Consider the following 23,371-nt stretch of genomic DNA (forward strand, 5'->3'; position numbering starts at 1 on the left):
GCATAGGTGCTGATAAGTGGGGTTCGGATGAGGTTCTGCGGGTTGGAGAAGTGGAAGAACAGGGTGAAGGCTGGGTGTTTGAGGGATGCATGGATACGGGTAGAGTTGGGCAAGGATGAGTGTGGTGTGATGCACGTGCATTGTTTTTACTTTGTTTGCATGGAACATAGGTCCTGGTCTTTTACAGTGACTAGCAGGACCAAGAAGTAGTCCCCTTTGTCCTTAATGCATTTATTCTATAATGGCTGGGCAACTGACATCCTGGAGTCCTGGAATGAGGGATGTCAATGAGTGTGGGAGGGCAGTGTAGCTCAGCGGTTGGCTCGAGCAGGATGCTGTGCGTGGGACCAGGTCATAATACTTGCAGCAGGAGTGTCACAGAAAAAAAATATTTCAGCAAAGATGAGGGTTTGAGAATAGCATTAAAACAACCAGAGGAGAGACGGCACTGTCATTTTTGGAAGAATTGGGGGATCCCTGTTTGCTCCCTATAGAGGGTATGAGGGATATTCTCCAATACAGGAACTCCGCTAGGAGGTACTATTAAGGCTCAATGATTGTTTTGAGGATTTCCAGCAGCTAGATTCTCACGGAGATCATTAAGAGGTAGAGGGCTCTGGGATACAAACCTCCCACATTTGGAACCCACTTATTCAGGATAGTTGTGGGAACCGAATTTGCCAGATTAGTGATGGCAGGTCTGTATGTCATTTCATTGTTAAGTAATTATGGAATCATGGGTGAGATTGTCTGGTTGCATCAAGGTGGCATGCACTGTAGCTACTCTCCAAGATTTTCAAGCAGGAATTTAAATTTTCCCGATCCATAACAGTTATTATCCACTGTTTCCCAGAGCTGGAGCCAGAAGGAAATGGGGGGGAGTTTTCCTCGTCTGGGCACCTTGTAATGATCTGTTTCTCCAGCTTGAATGCATGTTAGAAAAAGAAAAAAACACCCATACATCGGAGTGTGCAGAACACCCTCTGGTTCCCAGGTTGCCGAGCTACCAAGTTTTGTGGGGATTGCCTGTGTGGAAGTCATTCGGAGATATGCCAGCACTGCCTGCATTTGCTCTCACCCACTCCCTCCCCAGCCAAAATGAACACTGCAGACAGAACAGAAGATGTAAGGTAAGAATGTATTTGTTAAGAGTTTGCAATTTCGTATGCTTCTTCGAATGTAATGGTGTGTGTGTGTGTAGGGGGGGCATGTAAGCTTTGAGTGAGTCTCTACCTGTATGCATGTGTATCTTAACGTCAGAGTGAATGAATGTATGTGTGTGTGCATTTGAATGTGTGTGTTTGACTGTGTTTGTGGGAGTCTGGATTGGAGTCTAAGCATGAATGCAAAGCACAAATGTATGTTTATATAGCAGGGCTGTAGGGTGTTTTAATCGGGCAACGTATAATTCCTGGGAATTTCCCACCCACCCCAAATCAGGCATGCAGAATTTTCATTTATTTAATAAAGTTATTCTAATAAACTTGGGTCCCAAATTCAACAGTATTGATTCACTGCAGCCTCCCTCTTCTTTCAGGACAAGATACACAAAAAGTGTTGCACAGACGTTCTATTTATTAATAAAATAGAAATATATACAACGTATGCATCTATGAACTTCCAAAGTCAAAATGGTACAAAAATGATGAATACACTGGTTGTCTCCATTTTCTATGCTACACTTATGTGAATGTGGACTTTTGTAACACACGCATACATCAGCATATATCCATTTTGTTTACCCTTAATGTACTTGCATCATAGATTTAAAAATGCATGGGAGTCCAGGATAAAGCTTACATTTGTTAAAAACAAATTAAATCAAAACATCATTGTCTGTCTACATTTCTGTACTTAACCTTTATTAACAATAGATACCTCCTCCCTTACTCAATTGACATGGCACTTTCAAACAGTGTTCTAGAAAACTTAATTGAACTAACAAGCTACTTCACTCATGCATGTAAAACACTTGCAACAGGAGAGCATTTATTTACTAAACTCCCTTCAGTGGTGTTTCTATTGTATTATTGTGTACAAGTGTACCTTTCCTATTTTCAATGTGTAACTTAAAGGCAGGAAACTGGGTATTAAATATTGACCCTTTTCTTTTTGGCTTGAGTAATTCAACACTAACAACAGGATTCTGCTTGGTGGTGTACCTAAGGAATGGCTTCATTCACATTCTTTTTCTAGGTGTGCACTGACTGACTTGTCAAACTGGAAAAATGAATACCCTTCATTTGGATAATAGACGTATCTTGATGGCCGAAGGCCAACAGTCTTATGCACAGAATTATAGAAATACAGACTGCTATGCTTGACCAACAAGCGGCCATTTTAAACGTAGCAAGAATCGCCATTTTGCTTGTTAACCATTGCTCATTGCTTTCTGTCTAAACTGCTTAGCAGCTTGCAATTCTTGTGAATTCTGCTTACTCTGCTCAACTGTTAACATTGTTGTCTGAATATGATAGGGCAAGGCCGCGGGACTGAGGAGTTCGTTGAAACTCCTCATGAGCAGCCCAGAAAGGAATGCCCACGCTCCCTCTCTGTAGCCTTGAGGGAGAGCTGCAGGGCATTTAATCATTTCACAGCTGCCAGCCAGTCTCGTACTGTGGTAGAATATGTTAGAATAAAGCAGCTAAAGGCTTGAATTATGCTCTTCTTACGGCCCCCCTTCACAAAACCCTTTAAAGCGTGTCGGCTCCCAGGACACAAATAGCACCTCATAGATAGCAAAGCTTGGAATGTGACTCTTCCCCCGTGTGCAGCTTGCTTCCAAGAACAGAAGCACTGTGTTCTGTTCAACAACTAGAAGATGCCTCCACACTTTCTAAATTGCACATTGTTACTAGAATAGACATCGAAAGTGTCATAATTGTCATACTCGTCGGAAATGTCCATCATCATCCCGAGTTCAAAGAAACTCAATAAAAGGGGGGTGTTAAACATGTCATAGCTGATTGTATGATATGCATTTTGTATATATGTAACTGATGTACGTAATTCGCTCTCTTGCGTCCCTTGAGGTCACACGTCGCGGGGCGTGAGACCACAGTTGGCCAATTGGGACTATTTTGCTTGCAATAAACCCTAGCATTGGGAATTTGAACCTCGTGTCTGGCGCATCCTTTCATGTATGGTTATTGCCTTGTTTCCATATTGCGAGGGACCCCTAAGGGCCCCTTTCAGACTCCCAAAATACTTCTTCTGCACTAGGCATTGTCACACAAAGAAGGAGTGAAGGGTCTCCTGGTATAGACACCATAGAACCAATTCTACAAAATATATAATTCCAGCATCCCATACACTAAGTCTATTCTCCTTTAGAGTATTTTTCCTCTCACAATTATATTTCCTCATGACATTATACTTACATAGAAGTTTGTTTTGGCTGTCTCAAAGACAGGTGGGCACCATTGTAAGACCTGGTTTACCACCACCCCTCTGGAACAGGTGGGCATCAGGCATCAGTTAGAAAGGCGGTATCAGCTTCCCTTCATAGCATAGTTTCCCTTCTTTCTGTATGTGGGCCTGTCGGCTGTCTTCCTCAATGAAGAGGGCATGGCACTTTAACTCCAATTAGGCCCCTATTAATCCACAATAGGTCAACAAAGAAAGGCAATCTATCTCATTCTCCTTTCTTTTATCAATTCTTCTTTCTCCCCTTCTTCCCTTCCATCAATGAGTGAGTGTGCCAGAATCTACGTGTTTAAACATTTATATAGCAGAAGCCCAACCCCATAAATGTGTGTATCATTATCATATTGGTCAATGCATGTGATTGAACAGTGTTCTACAAGTGACATCACACTAAACCAACCTCTCATTGGTCATTGAGCATAAAAATGAGGATTGCAGTCTGAGGGAGTAACTTCCAAACCCAGTTTCCCTACCATTTGATGTGATTTCATCTTAGAGATTTTGACATTAAACATGTGTAACTTTCTAAAACAGCATATTCCAAACATGTGATCATGTTACCAATTGGTTCAACATATTGCTCTCACTTAGGCGAGTCAAATAATGCAATTTTCATCTCGACATGACTTATGGGGCCTCATTACATGGATGGCGGTAAGGATTTACCGGTACCAGTAAAATACCGGTATCGGTAAATCCTTACCGCCTTACTACGAGGTCCCTTTGCGGGTTGGGGGATTTAACGCCTGCTTTTTGCAGGTGTTAAAATGCATCCCGCAAAGGGACTTCGGAGCTAATTACGGCACCGCAAAATTGCGGTGCAGTAATTAGCGCCTTCCCCATTCCCATAGAGCCCTATGGGGCAGAAATGGGAATGGGGAAGGGCAAAGGTGGAAGGGGGATTTACCGCCCCTCCAACCTTGGAATGGGGCAGTAAATCCCCTTTCCACCAAGGCGGTGCCGGTATTTTACTAATAGCGCCATGGCTCATCGCCTACCGTGCAATGAGGCCCCATGGTGTATGAGTTATACTTTGTTTATTTTCAGTCTATTACTTTTGGACAACATTGTTTTTCCATTTCAGAATAACACATTCTCCAGTATGGATGCTAGACATATGACTCACTAACATACACAGTTTCTGTGCTCAAATATACATATTTGCTTACTTTGCATAATCAAGCTAACTTCAAAAAATGCATATTTGACCACAGTCTAATCTATCTTTTCAAGCTGAAAATGTGTGTACAAAATGAAGTCTCTGCAACCTTACATTGATGATATAAAAAATAATATGATTCCCAATGTAGCTTGCTATAGTGCATTTCTTTTCATTTCTGTTGTCCCATACTGTTAGTTCATGGCTGTGGATCTGGCAAATGTTCTTTGTAGTAAAGCTGCCAAATGATGTTATTACCTTTAGTCCTGCCTTTTTGGGTGATTCCAGGAAAATTATGCCTATTATGGGGCAATGTAAGGTATTCTTGGGGATTGTGTGTTGTTCAGTTCTGTGTTCACCCTGCAGTACTAATACTAAAGATTTACCAAACTGACCTAATTTGATATTTGAGTCATGCATCTGATTTTTGAAACACAAAGAACATTACTGGCATTGACAAATTGTGGCCCACACTTAATGAAAGTGATTTACAGACTGTTTCAGTGGTGGGGCCTAAATAATCCCCAAATTGGAACGAGTGACATAGCATATGCTGGTAAGATAGCTCAGCGGGTTGAGCGCTCGCTGCTACGATCTGAGCGTGATTCGCAGGTTCGAATTCCAGCAAGGCCAACTCAGCTTTTCATCCTTCCGAGGTCGATAAATAAGTACCAATTTCGGTTGGGTGATATTGTATGTAAATATGTGCTCTGTAAAGCACTTTGGATTAAGGCGCTATATAAATAACACATCATTATCATCATTATCATAGCGAGGGAGTCCAAAATAATGAAAAGGCGATCAAAGTGGGGGTTCTCACCCAAGAACATTTTCAAAATATTGGGTTGAAATAGTACATTTTAAAGCACAAATCTTGCACAAAATGGGGTAAAAACTTACAAATTTCAATGTGTTCTCTAGGACAATAAATGAAAAAAATCCAGTCACCAACATTCACAAATTACAAATGACGTTCATGAAGCTGTGACCACAATGTATCTTTGCCACTAATGGTCACTGAAATCACTTTCATGCCTGGAATAGATAGATTGTGACTGCAGTCACATGCCAGTGATTTACAATGACCACAACTGGCAGGAAATGATTGTGGCTTCAGCTTCATGAAAGAGATTTTCAGATTTGCAGTGATCATCTCTGGCGTAGAAATGTTGTGGCAGCAGCTTCATTAACACATTGTAAAATATTCCTGCATTCTGTTGGTGACACGACATTCACTGGATTGTTTCATGTGTTACCCTAGAGAACTAATTATAAATTGTACCTAATTTGACCCCATTGTGTGCACAATGTGTACTGTGAAGTTCACCATTTGAACACGTTATTTTACAAATGTTATCATGGGGAGAACACCTCACCCTGATGATCCGTGCATTGTTTTGGGCTCCCTTGCTCTGCGCGGTCAATTGGGCCAATTTGGGGATATATTTAGGCCACTCCACTGTAAATATTCCCCAGCCCTGGCTGACCATGAATCATTTTGAATTCTGGTGCCCCTAAGGAGCCGCCAGCCCTCTGACACCACAAGCTGGCCCAGACACTGCCTTCACCCTTGTGATGGAAACCTGATCAGGTAACTAGGCTCGAATGAATAAAGTGAGCAAAAAGTGACCTCCCAGAAATAAAGGCTAAATTGCAACGTAACACTTTTAGGATGGATATTGCATCCTTTGCGCCTTGAAACACTTGCGTATAGGCGCGTTATAAATGCCACATCATATCATATCCCTGGGGGAGTATGGAGGGGAAGCCTCCCACCAGTCACAAGCAGGGCTCGGAAGGAAGTCTTTTTTTTTCTGGATGAGGCATACTATGAAGAGACAATGAGAAAAGGCTAGGGGGTTCAATAATCATTCTTGGAACAGCTCTATCTTCAGAAGTTCAGGAACTGTGGGGGCAGATTAAACATCTGTAAAATGTGTCGGGGATGAGAGAATGAACATCATACCATCCAGGTACCTCCTGACGCAGGGGGCTCTCCAGATGCAATGTACCAGCGCGAGTGCTGCGATGCCCCCACTCTTTTCCTGCGGCAGAACTCTGCCAGCTTCTCTGCAAATCTCACCTTCCTGTGGATCACCTCCCTCGTCCTGGTGCCTGATGAAATTGACCAGCTCATCACCCGCTTCCCCCATGTTCAGACAGTGAAAAGGGACTGACGCCAACAAGCTACTTTTTAATCACAACTCACGGTCGGCCTTCATCACCTGGCTCAGCAGGCGAGGACTCATAACATTATTGCACTGGATCCACCAGGGCAATACTGATCATTAATAGCCCGGAGGGTTCCTTATTCACTCTGGCTTCGCTGAGGCCCATCAGTAGTACTTATTATAAAGCCTGGCATACATTAATGTTAGGCCTGATTTGCCTCGTAATCAAGGTTCTTCTTCCCAAACCTCCAAAAGGCCCCACGTGTCTTTCCACCCACCACGCCTGACCGTTCGGTTCCATCCGCAAATCACCATCATGTTGACATTATGGCTGCCGTTGTGATAGGTGGCCCAGGAAAGAGCTTCCTCCACATAGAGGGACCAACAAAGCCTGACATCATGTGACTCCACCCAATCCCTGCGGCCTTGACATGTGCCATGGCGTTCGCCTTATACAGGACTGGCTCTACTGGTGCTTTGAACGCCCCTGTGTGGTGTACATTCCCCTACATTTCTGACAGGCCCAGTGTGCAGTACGTTAAGTGAATCAGGAGTTACGTCTTCACCAGACATAAATGGATCCAAGCTTCAAGCCTCGGGTAGCGACATAGCAAACAAAATACTTGACACAGCCTTTCCATGCTCCTGGCTACCAGGGCGTCATACTCTCCTGAAAGTCCTTTGAAATCTTAAAACAGCCACGCAGTTTTAATGACCTTGCTCCCACTTAACAAGCTGACTTCTGAAAGTGACGCAGCGTCTGGGGTCACGTCAGCAATCTCCTCAGACTGTCATGGCCACCACCCCAGCTAGTCAAGACAACCTCCCCCTCGGAAGACTTTGTCCGTGTCTGCACTCACTGTTACTCTATTATGTCTGGGCCTTATCCTATTTCCCCAAATCTCCCTAGTGTCCCCCGCCCGCACCCATTTGCTCTGAAGTGTATGACCTATGTGCAGCTTTCCAGGGAACACAGACACTATCCCTGTGTGTTCTACAAATATCAGACATCTTTGATGGCCTCCAGCCAATCAGAGCACAGCGTGCCCCAGCAAATCCTTGCTGGCAAGTCTTCTGAAGTCGCATATTTAAACCATGCAGCTAAACGGGGAACGTTTGCAATGTTTATATACACATCACGTAGCCTCTTCGCCCTAGAAGAACTTTAACGCAACATTTCACCCCAAATTTAAGTTGTAAATAGAAGCTATTGATTTGCAGAATTTTGGCTGATGAGTGGCATAGTCATCAATCTTCTCCTGTAGTTGTGTAAATAGGAAAGAGCGGAGGGAATGGACTGAGCTTAATAAAAAACTCCATTGCAAAGTACATTTTCTGTTTTGTGTATTCTTCTGCGGACAACAAAGGATCGTGTTGCAAAAGGCTGCACACAGAAGAGAATGATGCATAGCGCATACTATCCAAAGCAAGGGGCCATCAGTTGCATCGTTATGGAGGAAAGGGTGAAGATGTGAGCGTTTGATGCTAATGCTTGATAATGCAGTTGTGAGGCACCAAATCGGAAGCATAACCTTTTCCACACGCTGTCAGCAGAGTGTGGGGAGAACATGCCCTGCGCAGAGCCATGTCTGGATGGGCCGTGACACCCATAAGCTCAAATAACAACCTATGAAGTGTTCAGGAAAGATCTCAGTGAATCCTGCAAAGACTTTCATTATTTGGCCTTGCTGATGTCTGCTTCTCAGCCTACCCTGGAAGAGTGGAATTTCCACCTTTTAACCAAATTCCTCTTGGGATTCCTGCCTGTAATCTGCTTGGAGATTGTGAAAGCAATGTTTATTCCAAAAACGGCGCCTCGTTGTAAACTGGTGTCCATTTTGACGTCCCTCTTTGACTTTTTTGCCCTAGCCCCCCACTCCTCCCCTTCCAAGCCTCTGAGCCTGTACTAGGCCATTTCCAGCTGGTGAGCTTAATCCATCCGACACCTGTACACTTCCCCTTCTGAGCCTGGGAACTGTCATCTTCCACGCCTGTGATTTGTTCCGACTGAGCCTGTGAGCCAGCTCCTTCCGCGACAGTGAGCTGTGACCTATGCACCCTCTAAACCTGTGAGCTCGCCCCTTTCAAGACCTGTACGCATCTCTTTCAAGCATGCAACATTTGCCATATAAGCCTATCGTGTTTCCACCTCAGAAGAGGCCTCATATTAAAGTTGGTCCGTTGCATTATTGAAAGAAATACTGAAAGCAGAAATAGGACATCAAGTCATTGTTGACCTCCTCCCAGCCAATCAGAATGTTCGAAATGCTATCAATAACTACTGGTATTGATTGCCTTCCAAGACATTCTGACGCCAGAAGCAGCCAGGGAAACAAAAGAAAACGTGTCTATGCATTCAAGAAACAACAATGCATTTCCACGCATGATTTGTTCAACAGGACACTCCAACCTAATTGAACACAACAACGTCAATGCTAAAACATGGGACAAGGCAAAACGTGCACTGAAATATTGCACTATAATAAAACCGTTCCAGTTCAAACAAATTTGCAATTAAAGTTCTTAACTTATAAAGGCAACCTTTTTATCTAAATAACACAAAATAAAAGACTTTTAATTTACTCATACTTTGGCATATTTTACTCATTATTAAACTAATATGTTTTGCTTCACCACCACAACTCCAAAGCATGCATTGTTACTAACACTGCGTGCTAGTCGGTCATTGTTACCAACCCCTGTGCCTTTAAGACACGCGCCCACTGTGTGTGGAGGCGTGTTCTATTACGAGGGACTAAAGGGAGGAGTGTGGGTGTGTGTTTGGCAGTTCCTGTTGAAGTTTAAATAAAGAAAGATGTGTTTCTTCTGTCTTCCGGCTCCGCGTCCTTTCTTTGTGTATGAAGGCCCTGTCCGGTGCTACAGTCATTATCCTGCGTGTAGTGTGTTCGTGTGAATGGCAACACGTTTGTAGTGGAGTTGTAGCTGTACATGTTTCTGGAGTTGCATGTATTTTTTTGGGGTGGCTTTCACATGCTGGCCGGGTGTGTTTGCCAAAAAATTGGAAAACCTTTTGTAGTAGCCTCATATTTTTGTGGAAGTTGGACACTTGTGGTAGGAGTGCTCCAGTTTGAGGTTAACCCTTTGGTAGGGTAGTTCTTAGACACCAGGCCATGGGGCCCATTTTGTAGTAGTTTGGAGGTCAGTAAAATGCAGTTTGTGCATGGGGCCCATTTTAAGGGTATGTGCGTTTAAGGTGACTGCACATGTTGGTGTCTTTTTAGGAGTTGTTATTTATTATTTATTTATTTGCATTTGTTTAGCGCACAGTCTGTAGTGCCAGGTGGTGCAGAGTAAGCTACGTTTAGTAGTTTGGCACCCCACTTGATTTTTGTTTCTCATGGTTTTTGGAGTGGCACACAGATAGTAGGCCAGTGTTATATTTTTGACAGTGGTTATTTTTGGTTGTAGTTTTGGTCGTTTAAGGACCAGTTTAACCACACACTGGCAACATTTGAATTGTTGAAATGTTTTTAACATCAAAATTTGATTACATTTTACTGTGAGCTTTGGAATTTAGCATGACATAATTTTTTTTGTTGTGCTATAATAATAATTCCTGCATTTTTACATTCTATGCACACCGCTACATTCCATCATTGTAACATTTGTGGACAGTTTATTTTTAGCATAGTTATTACCGTGTTTGGGTTTACGAACCATTCTTCTTCCTTTCCATGGTTGCGTTTTGTGATTCGTGTGGTCTTTCTGTAGTTAGTCCTTTTGCTCTATTTTTCATCCTTTTCTATGTTTTTCTTTGGGGAGAAGGGATAAGGCGTTGAAGCATGGTTGTTTTTGATTACTTTGCTTGTGTTTGCTGTTGGCATGCTAGGATTTAGTTTAGGCCATTGTGTACACTTGTGGGGCTACACTATTTTGGAAGAAATGTTGGTCTCATTTGAGCCGTGGTTAGTGCTCAGGTGTGGCAGGCTTGAGGCCAGGAGTGGCAGTTCTGGCAAAAGGTGGTAGGTTAAGAGGGTTTTTGATGGTAGTTTAATTTTTATTGTCCTTGTGGCAAGGTATGCGCTTGGTGGTGGCAGCACTGAGACCTCGGTGTGGCAGGCCGGGATAGAAGGTGTTATGTTTGTTTTGATTGTAATCATAGCATGATGGTGGGTGTGTTCTGTTTCTTGTGGTTGTTGTTAAGGAGGGGGATGTGTGGTATCCTGGTATGATTGTACTGACTGTTTGAGTGTATGCATGGGCCTCATAGAATGGTGAGGTGGAGCTTGGAGTGTGGGCGGCCTGGGGATTCCACAAAGTGTCGGTTTGGACTTGGAGATAGACTGGGAACCAGGATAGATGCATGTTTCCTTCTCTCCTACCTTTCATTAACTATTCTATGTAACCAAGCAAGAATAAAGCATCTTCTGTTTATACGTACCTGAGTCAGCCTGGTTCCTGCTCCATGGTTTCCCGACTCAGATACATCACAACGATGACTGCTCCCTCGTTCTCTAAGGCTACATTATTACAAACATCTGTTACGTGACATTGTATGTGTATTGTGATTATCAACGCAATGTATTCTCCGATTATCCCCACTGCAAATGTCCCCTTCTGTTTGTGAAAGGCACGATTTGCTGAAAGTAGGTTTCAGTAAGCACCTGGCTTTTGATGGCAATCCCAGGCAATGGTTTTAGTACCTTATCCAGTCCGTTTATTTTCTTTGCATTCTGGGACTTGTAGTTCCACTTTTCCCATTACAACTCTGACTACAAGTCCCAGAATGCAAAGAATAAAACAGCACTGTATAAGCACCTGCAGATTGGAATGGGTCATGTTGGCAACTATGTTGACGGGTCAATAACAACACTTATGATCACTTCTTAACCCTTCTTAATTACCCATAGACTGCTGCAAGGGATGAAAAGTCAGGTCTCTGGACCCAGAAGAGAGATTACCCGTGGGTGCCGAGTTTTCTGTTTACCATCTGACTAGTCATAGAACTCTCTGCCTGCTTCAGTCATTATATCGCATCAGGTCTTCTCATGGGCCTGGATACCAAGGCTAAACCCTTCTTTTTCTGAGGGGGTTGTTCCAGACAAAGTTTAGTTAGGTCATGTCTGCCTGGACCTAGAAATCTTCAAACATTTTAAGGCTGTTAACGAAATGAAATCTCTTGAAAAGTTGTTTCAATTATGTAAATGAGTACAGCTCTCGAATTGTATTCATAGCAGTAACTTGTTTGCACCCATCTAGGGTGTGATGTAGCAGTGAGATTTCCATGCCACCTGCCTGGAAGGTGTGATGTAGCAGTGACATTGCCATTCCACGTGTCTGGAGGGGATGATGTAGCAGTGACACTGCCATTCCACGTGTCTGGAGGGGATGATGTAGCAGTGACATTGCCATTCCACGTGTCTGGAGGGGATGATGTAGCAGTGACATTGCCATTCCACGTGTCTAGAGGGGGTGACGTTGCAGTGACATTGCCATTCCATGTGTCTGGAGGGGGTGATGTTGCAGTGACATTGCCATTCCATGTGTCTGGAGGGGGTGATGTTGCAGTGACATTGCCATGCCACCTGCCTGGAAGGTGTGATGTTGTAGTGAGAGTACCATGCCACTGGTCTGCAGGGTGTGATGCAGCTGTGACATTGCGATGCCACTTGTTGGAGGGTGGGATGTAGAAGTGACATTGCCATGCCACCCGCCTGGAGGGTGTGATGTAGCAGCGACATTGCCATGCCACCTGTCTGGAGGGTGGGATGTAGCAGGGACATTGCCATGCCACCCGCCTGGAGGGTGTGATGCAGCAGCGGCATTGCCATGCCACCTGTCGGGAGGGTGGGATTTAGCAGTGACATTGCCATGCCACCGATCTGGTTATTGATGCCTGCTTGGGGACCTGATCAACCTTTGCTTTGCCTTATTTTGGGCTTGCGGACCCCAAACAATTGAGGCGGGCGATCTCAATTCCAGCCTTGTTTCCTGTGCAGTCCCATATGCTTTGATTTGTATCAATAATTTTAAACATTGTTTGATCTATGTTGGTAGTCACTGGGAGCATTGCTCGACACAATGGACGTTACGGGACACACAACTACTTCTATTGCTTTCCTTGATGTAGTGTGGTAACTCTATGGGAGGCTGAACGCAGGATGGCAACCACCTATTCGAAGATAGTACTGCAAAATGCTGAAATTCGTTTATTCTCTTCTGCACTTTGCTACTTTACCGTTCAGCCACCATTGTTTTGACAGGAACAATCATGGGCTATTTCCTCTGCCACAGGATAAATGTCTAATTCCCATCCAGTTTACGATAGATTGGCAAGGGCAGATTATTGGGGCCGGATGAACATCCGGAAGTGGTGGCCCAGACGTTAGGCATCCCTCATTCAGATAGCGGGTGGGAATATTGCTCAACTGGCCAATCCGGGGCCTCAGTGGCCTTTCACGTGGCCCTGGTTCTTGCTGTGGCTGACCACCTGTTTATGGGAGCCGGAGCACATACATTTGATTGGATTAACCTGATCCTCTCGTTTTTTCAAAATATTGGCCATGTCCATATAGTCATCAATAATGGGCATCCGGCGCACGTGACCATCTAGTAGAAGAGGCCTGGCGGGAGTAAGAGCTCACTCTTTAGGAGTGCACAATATTAAAACTGGAGACTTGAACATTCTCCAGAAAGCTTTATCCTAGTCGTTTTTGGCTTATAATCCATATGATCTAAACTGTGGAACTCAGTGCGAAGTTAGGATCCGCTGGATTTTCAATTGTGTCTGTGCGATGTTCTCTTTATTGCTGAAAGGAATGTAAAAAGGCCCTTTCTGGATGCTGTATTTTTATTTTTACTTGTTGTTCTCTATCATGTAGTATGTTATGACATCCAACACTTACATGTCTTGGTCATGCTAATAGAAAAGGAACACAATTCAATTAGCTGGTTCCATTTTACGCTGCCGAATAAGCAGACGCGGCATTGCAATAGCTCGAGGGCACAGACGGAGTACATTTTCTGCAACACGAGGGCTATTGTAAATGCCCTTTTTCTTCCAAGTGCATGGTATCCTTCTATCTCCATATCCCTCTAGCACTCTGGTTCTCACTTTTACTTTCTCTCTCTCTGCTCCTCTCTCGCTCTCTCTCTCTCTGTCTGCCATGGTCTCTTTAACCATCCGCCCCCCCTCTTTCTTTCTCTCTCCCCCTGTCCTCTCTCTTGCTTCTTCTTCCCCTTTCTCTATCTTTTTTGCTCTCTTCACCTCTCTCTCACTTCTTCTCTCCAGCCATCTCTTTCCGTTTTATACAGCATATGTAGCAGCATCTGGAAGTGAGTTCTCAACTACAAGCACACCTCGGAGTGAGGCTCTTCCATTTGGATTCAAGTCGTTCAATGTGTGCAGTAATGAGCGGACAGGGCCCGGGTTCCCCTGCTTCTCACCACTGCCGGCGAGGAATCTGTGATGCTCGCAACCGTATGAACTGTTAGGAAATCCCTGGGGAAGATGGCTCACCCATAATTGTCTGGGGGTCGTGGGAAGCCCTGATTTGCCCACCTTGGAGGCCGTTAATGGGGGATCCTACAGAGCCTTTCTCCCATACCCAATTTCAAAGTTCATAGTCGAGGGGGGCTCTGCATGGGTGGTCCAGGCAGGATCGGACTGGCCTATAGCAAGGCCGGAACCCAAGACTCAAAATGCTAACGTGGGCTCGTTTTTTGGGTCATAGTGGGCCACTTTTCTAGGCACATGTGGCCACTTTATGAATTACTTCACCATGCGGCTAGTCGTTTTGACCACAGTTGCTGAATACATTTATTTTATTTATTTATTTTGCATTTTTCCCACGAGCATCGAGGTGCTGTTACAGGAATTGTTTGTTTTTAAGTTCGTAATTTTTTTTCTTCTCTTAGTTGCGTATTTATAACGCGATTAAACACCCAGAGGTTTCTAAGCACGGACCCGGGGATCGCGCCTGTGTTGCTCCGTGTCGTCTTGTTTCCAAGGCACGCATGTTTTCCGCTCAGCTATCCTCCCGGGACACATTTTGTTTACATTGCACAATTTTGCATCACATCTTATCAACAACCTCCTTCTTGGTTACTATTCAAAAAGTGGAACTGTGGGACACTTTTTAATGTGGGCCACTTTTTATTTGGTGCCCGAGACAATGTTATGCTCCAGGCCGACCCGGGTTCATGGGACAGTGCGGACTGCAACAGCACTCATATAGAAGTTCATGGTAGACCTCATACGTGCAGCGCGTGAACTTACTTGCATTACTCATGACCTTGCTCACGAACAGAGCAAGGTCAGATGGAGATTCAGAAGCTTCCATACCACACAAGCACATGGAGGGAAAGAGGCCAAACAGCGCTTTCTGAATCCAAGATGGCGGTTGCTGTTTTTGAATCCTCGGCCTTGATGTATCAAACCAGTTATGCCATTAACCAGCTAGAAAAGCTGCACTTCATGCGCACAATGAAGAGCGAGAAGGAAACACATAGGGAGAGTGCTGGACAGTGAGAGCCTGACCAATTGGATGACCAGAAATTAGCAGCAGCAGGCTGCATCAATCCCTAAGGTTAGTCAGGCACTTAAAGGGTCTAGACCATTTTCCAAAGAAGGCTGAAGGATCCAGGTGGCGTGGGAGTTCAGAAGGAGAGTTGGAGAGCTGGCACCTGAGAGAAGAAATTTAACAGGAGTGAGGCAAGAGGATTCCTGGGCAGTGCAACCCAGACCTGGCGACACGTTGCTAAGATCCTACTGAGGGCTATAATCCAAGTCCTGTCAGGGGCCAGAGGCTCTTGAGAAGAAAGGGGACTGATGGCAAGCCTTCTGGGGACGATATTACGTGGCCCAGCAGAAGTCGAGACCCACAAGGAGATGCAGCAAAGCCGAGCTTGCAGTGAGCACATGCCAAAGGGCAAGGCAGTGCCCTACGCAAGCAGAACGAGTCAGAGCTGCAGTGGACTGAAGCCCAGCAGGGTGTGCACTGGTTGCCTGGATATAATAAGGATACATTTCTGGTGGTAATCATTTCATTCCATCCTCTAGTCAAACAGGGAATTGCATGTTACTGCCTGGTAGGCCTCTGGAGCCCAGGGAAGTGACCCAAGACCATAGGGTCTGAATATCTGAACCTCAAAAGAGTTAACAAAAGAGAGGGACAGTGCCAAGCAGCAACTAAGAAGAAGCTATGAAGCATGCAGTGGTGCTATAAATATCCTGGCACTGTGAGGGATGTGGGGAGAATCCAGCATGGTCCCTGAGATTGTGGTTTATTTGTACAATGGGTAACTGGGCATTGGAGTAGAACACTAGGTGTGCTCCTATAGATATCTGTTTATCCTGTTTGTTTAGAACACTAGGTCCTCTCAGGTCAGATCCTTGCACTGATTCTGTTACCCGGCCATACTAATAACAGTCGACATCAGTTACTCATTTTTTCTATGTTGATGAAGTAATTCCCTAATTCCTGTGAGACACCATTCAACCCTTCCTGTACAAATAAAAAAACGAGTGTTGAATGCCATTATCTGTGTGTTGAGTGTTCTGTTGTTCCCTCACTTTGACGACACACAGCTGAGATCAACAGCTGTGGCTGTCTTGGCAAACATTGCTCATGGATTTCGGTGGGGTACGGGATCTCTGTGTTTTGAACAAATCGCTTGGAATCCAAACGCATTAGAACAAAAAAAAGAAATGCTGTGCTAGGAGCGTAGACTCGCCCAAAAGACCTGAAAGTTAAACATGGCAAAAAAAGGCTAAAGGAAACGCCATTATATGTTATGACTGTGTGGTGTGCCTTCACCGCTCTCCTACCACCTCATGTGATGCACAAAACCTCATGCAGAAAATTCCAGTGCTATCCAGATCCCACTCTGTTCATTGTCCACGTTAGTTGGCTTAAAAACATTTTGGGGCGAAAATCCATGATACACTGCAACTTCACTGCTCCCCACCCTCACACAATGCCAAAAGACATAACCACTGGCACCAAATCTCCGGCAAAACACCTTCTCCAGTTGTCTCTAGGGGCTGGCCCTGCCAATCTCTTCTGAACCCTACCTATATACCTGGGGTATGTAATGCCAGTATTAGGAAGTCCAGCGAGTCATCTGCGACGTCCAGTCCAGTATTCATTTTGGAGCTGGCAGGATCTCACTGCTACAGGTTTAATCAATTATTGAGAGGAGAGACACTTAACACATTGCGCTGGGTAGGTGTGCACTTAATTTAATCATTAACAAGTTATAATCAGCGAGCAATCACTGAGTAGTTCCGTTCACGTATGTCTAATTCTGTGGCCAGCCAACACTTGTTTCAACCCTCCTGGGTGTTTATCAAGGCCAAAGCATAAGTTACTGGGTCAAGTTGACGAGTGAATGTTCAATTTCAAGGAAACGACTGATAAAATATTGAATGATCTTCCCGGTTGAAATCAAATTGCAATAACAGTTCTGTTTAGTTCCGACTGAAAAATAGTATACATTTCAGGGAATTCCCCAGAGGAGCTGCAGGCACCGAGAAGCCTGATCAGAGTGGCCTGACTCAGCCTTTCCTGGATAAAGGCAATTTTCCATTAGTGGAATTTATACTATTTCACAGTTCGAACTAAATGGAACTGTTATTGCAATTTGAATCCAACCGGGATGATCATTCAATATTGCATTAGTCTTTTCCTCGAAATTAATCCTTTTCTCATTAACTTGACCCAGTAGATTATGCTTTGGCCTTTTAAATTGAAATAGATGCCTGGTGACAATATAAAAAATACTGTTTGTGATTCCATCAGGAATAATAGTAAACTGTCTCATTGTTCTCCATTATGTCTGCATCATTTTTCATAACCTGTCAAAATGCCACAATAATTAGACGAAAATACAAATCATAATACAAAATGATATCACAATTAGCATTCTATGAAAGTCCATCGATTTTCTTGATGGCAATGAATCTCTTATATCTTGAAGCCTCCTTATTTTGTTTTTAATTCTGAATATGCAACTCTTTAATTCTTTATGAAGCACAATTTTAGACCAATAACTGCTAGATGATTGCTGCAATTATTCTAAAAATGATATCATTGTTCTTGGGATTCCCAGAAAATGTCACTATATTGACGTGTCTTCTCACTAAAGCTATATATGACTGTAATATGTAGTTGAAAACCGCAAACACAAATGTGTGTAGTGTTATTGAAATAGGTAACATAAAGAGATAAGGGGCTTCATTACAACCCTGCTGGTCTGGAAACAACAGAAACAACAGAAACCTACCAGCACAGTTGTTTCCGGACCGGCAAAGTACATCTCTGTTGGGCAGGTGCCCTCCCACCTGGCAGGTCTGACCTGCCCACAGAGTTTCACGGAAGCACTGACACCGTTGTTATTGAGTCCTATAGGAATGGGGAACAACATTTTACCGGCACCTGACTTTCCGGCTCTCGGGTTGTAATACCCCAGTGTTACTGGCAAGGCAGGCGCTGGTAACTGTTTATGGGTCCGGCAGCTACCTGCCAGTTTTACCAGCACGATTACTGCCGGACCTGTAATGAGGCCCAAGGTGTGCTTTTCTTTTTTTCAACTTTGATAGTTTAATGTAATTTTCCATGGGTCTGTTCGAAAAGACATTTTCAGGATAACTGGAAGTCTTTATACTCCTCTTCAAATGCTGAAAGATCTTGACCCTTCGTTCAAAATACTGTCATGCTCTTTATTTTTCTTGTCTTTGTTCCTGGCCATCGAACAAGTCGGCATTCGCGGAACTTCTTCTCTTGCTTCAACTTCAGTTTCTTCAGTAGGGGTCTGAGTTTCTACTTTATATGGTTTGATGTGCAGATGTAGCCAGGCTTGCCTTACTTTTAATTTTACAGTTGTTGGGGTAACTTCTTTCACCTCATACGGACCTTCAAAGTGGGGTGTGCTCCAGGTGCGTATTAATTCATGCACCAGATTCCCTGGGTAAATGCTGGGTTGTTTCAATAAATCTTCTACTTCAATGGATTGATTGTCTTTGTCACTTCTCTTTGACCCCTCCCTCCATTTCTGACCTGTTGAGACAATAAAGAAACACTTGCAGTCATTATTGTTTGGTAATCATGCATCTCGTCTCCTAATACCATCGCTACACTCTGGGCATCCACTTTCAACCTATTTGGAGGAATAGGGGAGTCTCATGCAGCATACAGTCACCAACTCATGAGTAGTTAGATGGTGATCTGAGCCAGGCTGGATTCGTAGGGTGTATACGGCAATGGGTAGGCAATGTAGCCATCCCTTCTTCAAAGTCATTTTAAACTTCACTATCCTCTCCTTCAACAGCCCGTTTGATCATTCACAAACACCATTCACCTGTGGATGGAGGTGGAGGAAAACATTTTCTTAATGCCTACAAGGATAACTATTTGCTCAAAAGCTCATTCACAAAATGTGGTCCATTGTCAGACTGCAAAACCTCACACACACCCCATCCTGAGAAGACCTTACGTAAAAGAAACTTTGTAGCGCACGAGGCTTGAGGGTGTGTGCATGAGCCTGCCTCAATCCATCTAGAAAAAGGACATACCACGTGTAGGTACTGAAATGGCCCATTAGGTTTGGGAATTTCTCCCCTCACTGTTCACAAAGTGTTCCCTGCCATAAATGTCTGGCACATGATGCAATTTACAATAAACTGTGCCGCATGTACTAACAGATTGGGCGAGAACCACTCTTTTACAATTGTTGCAGCTAGACTCTCTCTCATATGCACGGGATAGTGGAGTTGCTCCAATGCTATCCTCAATAATGCTAGAGGCATAACTGTCATTCCATTGCTATCCTGTCTCCAAATGTCCTCATTGGGGGATAAAGAACACCTCTATTTCTTCCATAACTCCTTTTCTTCTTGTGGTGCTCATCCTTGTATCTCAATTAGCTGGACAATCGACAGCATGTTAAAGCCCTCCTTTACCAACATGCATTGTCCTGTCATTTGTTTAGTACTTTCAATTTCAAAGTTAGTGATCTCTGAAAAATAGGTTGCTTTTTTGGCTTCTAAATCTGTGGTTTTGTTTCCGTGGGGAAATTACATCCTCTCTTTTAGTGTGGCCTGAACATTTTACGACTGCTAGCATCAATGGGAGTGCTAATACGTCAATACGTTTATCCAATAGGGCTGCATCTTGCACTGGAATGCCGTCTACATGGAGGAAGCTGGACATTACCCAGGTCTATCTGAAGGACTCTGTTAAAGATTGAGGGGGACTCAAAGTACACCTAGGGCAATCTTGTATGTTTCAGGTGGATATTTCAATTTGAAAAGAAAGTCAAATCTTTTAAGTCTTCATGAAGGGGAAGTGAAAAGAATGCATTTTTTAAATCTATAACTGAAATACTTGGCCTTGTATGGGATATTGTACATTATTATTGCAGGATTTGGAACTAAAGGAAACTCAGCTTCGAATATATTGTTTAGGGGATGAAGGTCCTGTACAAACCTCCCAAACGCCCCCGTCAATTTACTCGCCGGGTACACAACTTTATTACATGGACAGTCAGATGGCACCAATATGCCTTCCTTCATCAAAACAGAAATGATCTCAAATATACCTTCATCCGCTTCTCTGGACATAGGGTGTTGCTTTGCTTGTAGTAAAAGAGCTCCTGGTTTAAGTTTGATTTTAACTGTTCCTACTCCTTTTAATACACCCACTTCATATGGACTTGTGGTCCATAAAGTATTTGGCACTTTCTGTAATTCTTCTTGGAGAAATGTTGGTACCTTTTTAACCATCACAATTCTCTGCAGTATTTCTCTATTCTATACTTTAATCCAATATGTGACCGTTGTGAAAAATATGAACTCATCATCTGAATATTCATCCTTAAACAGCTCTTCATCTGTCAAATGTGTCGACGTGTATCCTTCCCTGAGATCTATCACTGTTTTCCATCCTCTTTCCTCATCATCTTTCCCATGAAAAACCACTCTTTCCTCTCTGACTACTGCTGCTTTGAACTCTAAGGTAATAATCTGCCCTTCTCCATCGTACAGAGGGATTTCTGGTCTAAACAGAAATCCATCAATGTATTCTTAATAGCTTGTCTATCAGTCTGGGCAACCATGATAATACAACAGTCACTCCATACAAAAATACTTCTGGAACCAAGGGAACTCCTTGTAATACCTTCTGGCCTGTAAAGGCTAATATAATTTATTTCACAGTCAGATAATGTAACCCTGGGGTGGAACACACTATTCCTTCATCAGTAAAATATATCATCATGTTGACTTGCGTCATTAAGTCATGCCCCAATATATTAACTGGCATCTACTTAGAATACAAAAAAGGCATTAACAAGTCATGTTCTCCTATATAGATCGGTAATTCGTCTGTAAAAGGAAGTAAATTCGTCACGACAGAAAATCCACGTGCACTCATGGCAATACCTGACATTGTATATTTTCCCTCACGGACGCATGAGCGAGTTGCTCCAGTGTCTACAAGAAATGAAAATTTTGCCTCCTATCGTCTCCATGACCCTTGGTTCCTCTTGGGGGTCTGGTGTCACATATAGTAATGAACACAACATGTCGCTCTGTGGGCTTTCCTATTGTGGGCATACATTCATCCCTGTACCTGTGAAAGGATTTTCTCCCACAAAAGTCACACTCTCCAATTTGGGTGTCAGTGCTTGCTGAACTGCTGTGTTCATATCCCATTGTAGTTCCATAGCCTGTTGTGTCTGCACTTGCAGAGGTTGTATCTGTTGTGTTTGCATAGGCACTTGCTGTAACTACCCTTGTGGCATTAGCATTTGTAATGGCGCTTGCTGCATTAGCTGTGGTTGTGCCACATATGTCTGAGCCTGCATGTGATCTTGGGCATAGTACTCCTGTGGTTCTGTATTACATTGTGGAACATAGCTCATCCCCCTCTTGGAGCTTGCCAATTTTTGCTGCATGCCTCCTCTGCCTCTACAGTTCTAGCTATGTCACCTATTCTCATCGCTTCCGAATGTCACCAGCTATCTCTCCTCTGATGGCTGTCAGCAGGCCTTTTTTGTCCGCTATGGCTAACATCATTCTCTCTAACTCATAAATCCATTTTGTCGCCCAGAAGCTAAACTCTGTAATTTGCACCTTAAATTATCTTTATCCATTTTTGGTCATGGTATATATTGTGCCCCCCCCTTTCTATAATAATGGGAATTGTGAAAATCCCAGTCCATAATCATACCTGCCTACACTCCTTGTTTTCCAGGCGGGGCAAGTCTTGCCTGTTTGTCCTGGTAATGCCTGCGGTAGTGGCCTTGTAGTTTTGGTTAAGTTGCTAAACCCATAGGAAGAGCACTTTTTGGGCAGCTTTTAACTTCGCTCCCTGTGGATGAATCCTCACCAAACTTTATAAAGTTTATGGCCCACTCTGAATTTTTATGCAACGTTTGGTGAGGTTTGGTCAAGGGGGTGCAAAGTTATAGGGGGGGTCCCAAAATGTATTTTTTTCCCATACACATAATGGGATAAAAATTCTGTCGCACCACCAGCCCAAACCGCTGGACGGATTTTCACCAAATTTACGGCCGGAGCGGTGGCTTGGTCTCGAAACCGTGCTTTTGTTAATTTGGTGTAAATCCGTCCAGTAGTTTTTTTTTTAAATGACCAAAGTGCAAGGCAAAGAAAATTATGAAAACTATGTCCGCTCCGCTGACACACTTCCCTGTTCGCTCCGCAGACAGGACACCGATTGGCCAATCGGCTTGTGTCATGTCTGTGGACACGCAATGTGTTCTCTGATTGAATCGGATGAGGCGTGAGGTGTGTTAGGTTGTTTCGATGCACCCACCATATTGGATTCGCGGACATCCGCGGACAGCGCGGCATGGAAGTGAGCATAAATCCAATTCTGGAGAGTGGGTTAGTGTGTATGAGTGCTTGGAGAGGGTGGTGGAGTAAGAGATGGGTCAAATGCTGTATTTATTTAGGTGAGAGAAGGCGTGATGTGTTTGCGGTGTCTGTGGTCACCCTGGTTGTCCGCAGACATACTAAACACTGGGCACGCTACTGGCTATTTCACTTTACTATGATGTTGGTTTTGGGCCGTTAGTAGAACATTGGGTGAAGACGGTATGTATTGAAGAGTTTGTGCGTTGGTTGTATTTATTATTTTAGAGTGTTAATTGAAGTGGATAGGTTTTGAGATGGATGTAATATGTTTTTGGGTTGTGGTCATTTGGTAGGTGTTTGTTTCTATGGGTGTGTTATACTATGGTGGTTGTGGCCAAGGCCTAGAGTCTTGGGTGCATGGCCGAAGTGCTGTGCTTCGGCCATGCACCCAAGTCTCTAGGCCCTGGCTACAACCACCGCAGCATAACACACCCATGATATCAAAGATATTGACTGTGGTAAGTGGGCTGCTTAGGGGATATGTTTTCAAACATCTGTGTACTGATTGGTAGTAGTGTAATAGTGTTTATAGGATAGTGAGATGATGTGTGTTTGTTTGTTGGATTGTGTTCAGAATGTTGGTATTGAAGACTCTAGGCATTTTGGGTTGTATTTATTGGTGAGGTGTTTGTTTGCATGCCTGTGTTATGTTGCAGTGTTTGTGAGTTTAATTATTATATGCTTACTGTTTCTTTTGGTGAGGCTATATGAAAAGTT

Source organism: Ambystoma mexicanum, chromosome 3p (assembly GCF_040938575.1).
Source record: "Ambystoma mexicanum isolate Mex_15411 chromosome 3p, UKY_AmexF1_1, whole genome shotgun sequence".
Taxonomy (NCBI): Eukaryota; Metazoa; Chordata; class Amphibia; order Caudata; family Ambystomatidae; genus Ambystoma; species Ambystoma mexicanum.